Here is a 3,255-nt window from a genome sequence, read left to right as displayed (position 1 = left end):
ACGGGAAGGGCATTGCTAGTTAATATTAAGCACTCAGGGCAGGCTGCTTCAATTACACGGCCTACTAATTGTGGAAATGCCTCCTGGGTGCTAAGTAGCTCTGAAGTGTAAGCAACCTCTGTTTCTTTTCTCCCCTCCCTGCATCTCCTTGTTTCCAAGCTCTGGTACCATTTTCTTTCATCCTTGGCATTTTTTCAAGTGCCTCCCACCTCTGGGCAGGTGAATTACCCATTCACGAGGCCCTCCACAGCCATTAAAACAACCTTAACATTCTTTGGATGACATTCCAGACTCTTAAGTAGATTGCACAGCACAAACTAAACTAGAGCGACAGCCGTGCTAGCAGTACAGTTCAGGGAATTGCATGGTGGTTATGCATTTTTTTTTTAAAAAAAATCAAGATAACCTGACCACCAATTAAAAGATTTTTTGAAAATTTTGGTTCTTTGATTCAAAATGTATTCTCTGTTCCTGAATTTATCATTGTACGTGAATCTGTATCTATCTACATCTATAATGTACTTCTACATCCATCAATGGAAACTTGGCTTAACTGTAAGAGAGTCCACAAGGAATTTTAAAAAGTCAAAATGGAGTCGGTGATTGACATGGAATTTAATTGCGGGGGTGAAAAAGCAATACCTGGAGCAAAACTCGGGTTCAGTCTTGCTGTTAAAAAGATGAAATATCTACTGTAGGAATCTATTTGACAAGTAATGATAAAGATTTATTTCAAAATAATTGTTTGCCGATTTGGAAAAATACAGTCGCAGATATTTTAATGTGGAGAAAGTTAAAATTGTCATAGTAAAAATGACTGCAGTCTACAAAAACCTAATTTTCTGCTCCAGATTATTCCATTAAACATTGAAAGTAAGTATTAGGTTACTGGCAGAATTTCAAAATACAGGACAATACTACAGTGATAAATATATTTTATTAAACAATATAGGTAGTTAAAAAATATGCTTGAAGCCCTGCCTCTTTTTTATAGGTGTCACAGGGCAGGGCTTTGATCACATAACCACAGACACAAATTTTAACTTTTTTTTTGAAGCCCTCTGCAAATGCTCTGTCAGCCTTCATCCCATAACAGAAATTAACCTTAACATTCTTCCACTTCTCCGCATCATTCTCCTTCGTCAAAATATAACCTGTCCATTCTCCAGAGACCTATCATTTTGACCATATTTTCTTAATCTCCATATGGTGGTTTGGAGTAATTTGATGCTGCTTTTCAATCATGTCCCAGAAGTATTTGGTGTCGTGTGAATTCATGCCCCAAACTCTAAAGCAATTAGAGACACTTAGTGCCCTAAATCTACTAATTGCTTTATCGTGTCTGCTCTTTTATGCTTCAATTCTCCTATTGATATAAACCGCTCACCTGCATGAAAAATAATTCATATCAACAAAAGAGATGCAAGCAGAGTTGGTGGAACACTGGTTAAGAGAAGTATGTCAAAGAGGGGAAAATGTTAGCTTCCCCAAAGTATCTCGGTGAGCACGCAGCAAAAGTTATGACTGACTTGACTGTTAGGCCGTTTTTGTTATGAAACTGGAATCAAGCTAATTCTCTAAACTAGTTTGCATTTGAGGCACAAATGAGGGGCCTCAAATTATCCCACTTTGGGCATATTATGTGAAGACCCAACTCTAATCTGGGAAAGGAAAGAGAAGAGAAGGGCCAGCAACAAGGTGGATAGCCTCACGGGGGTAATAGTTGTATAATTTTATTTATTTTATTTATAATGGGAGGACTTGGAAGGACCAGCTGGGGACAGATCATCACAAAGAAAAATTACCTATAGTAGGCAGTAATTTTTCTGTGCAGATTTGCTAAGACTCCAGATAACATACAGAGAGATGGAGAAGGTCAGTGATCCTGAAGCAGATCAGAAATGTCGTTCTTTATTGCCCTTTATAGTCTTAGGAGGATGGAATAAAGATAGTTTTCCTTTGGGATTTCCGATTCCTTCGTACAGTGACAGTAACAGGAGATGGATCCAGGGGCAAGCCTGGGACTGGGTGCATCGTGCAAAACTGCAAGAATCAACATGAAAGGTTTATTGTAATATTCTGCCCATTTTGCTGAAGTGGTGTCCTCACTAAATTTAGGAAGAATACAAGTCAGATGTAAGGTAAAGATAAAAGTAAAGGTTCCCCCGCACATGCGTGCTAGTTGTTTCCGACTCTAGGGGCTGGTGCTCATCTCCGTTTCAAAGCCAAAGAGCCAGCGCTTGTCCGAGGATGTCTCCGTGGTCAGGTGGCCGGCGTGACTAGATGCCAAAGGCGCACGGAACGCTGTTACCTTCCCACTGTAGTGGTCCCTATTTTTCTACTTGCATTTTTACGTGCTTTCGAACTGCTAGGTTGGCAGAAGCTGGGACGAGTAACAGGCGCTCACTCTGTTACGTGGCACTCGGGATTCGACCCGCCAACTGCCGACCATCTGACCGACAAGCTCAGCGTCCTAACCCACTGAGCCACCGCATCCCTTCTAAGTCAGATGTATAAGGGCTCATATATTGCAATGGGAATGCTTGTGGAGTTGTCTATTTTCCATTTCTGTAAGATACCATGAGCTCTGGAGGATTCAGCAGCATACGACTCTAATCCCATGCATGCATGCATCCATCCAAGCTGATTTTCCCCTTTCCCCCCTTTCCATTGCACTATTGCACATTGACTGAATATATTTCTTTCATTGTGGCTTCAGGTATGGGTTGACTCCAATAATTATGGGTTGAAACCCATGGCCTAGCACACTGAGTAAATCAATGGCTTATTCAGTATCATTAATCACACATGGTTTAATGCAGTACTTCTTCTTCAGATGTGTGAACTTCAACTCCCAGGAGTCCCTAGATTTGAAGCTCACACATCTTAAAATGTTCAAGGTTGAGATACACTGATTTAGTGTTAATGTGTGAGCCCCATCACTGAATGCAACCTGAACTGTTGTGTTAAAGCTGGCTGGGAAGGAAAGATCTACTCAGTCCTTAAACCATTTGGGTGACTTTGGATCAATCATGTCTCAGTCTAACGTACCTCACAGAATTATTGGAGCATGAAATATAAGTTGGGGAGAGAATCACATATACCGTCTCGACATCCTACTAAGCAGGGCAAGTCACGAATATGATTGAATACATTTCCTGTCCCACGTATTTGAGGACATATCTCAGTAGTAGACAATGTTAGGTTTATCCACCAGATTTGCTCTCAATAGTGTTTCTCTGACTTTTTGGAGAC

The sequence above is a fragment of the Vipera ursinii genome (assembly GCF_947247035.1).
Source record: "Vipera ursinii genome assembly, chromosome: 9".
Taxonomy (NCBI): Eukaryota; Metazoa; Chordata; class Lepidosauria; order Squamata; family Viperidae; genus Vipera; species Vipera ursinii.
This window is presented reverse-complemented; position numbering follows the sequence as displayed.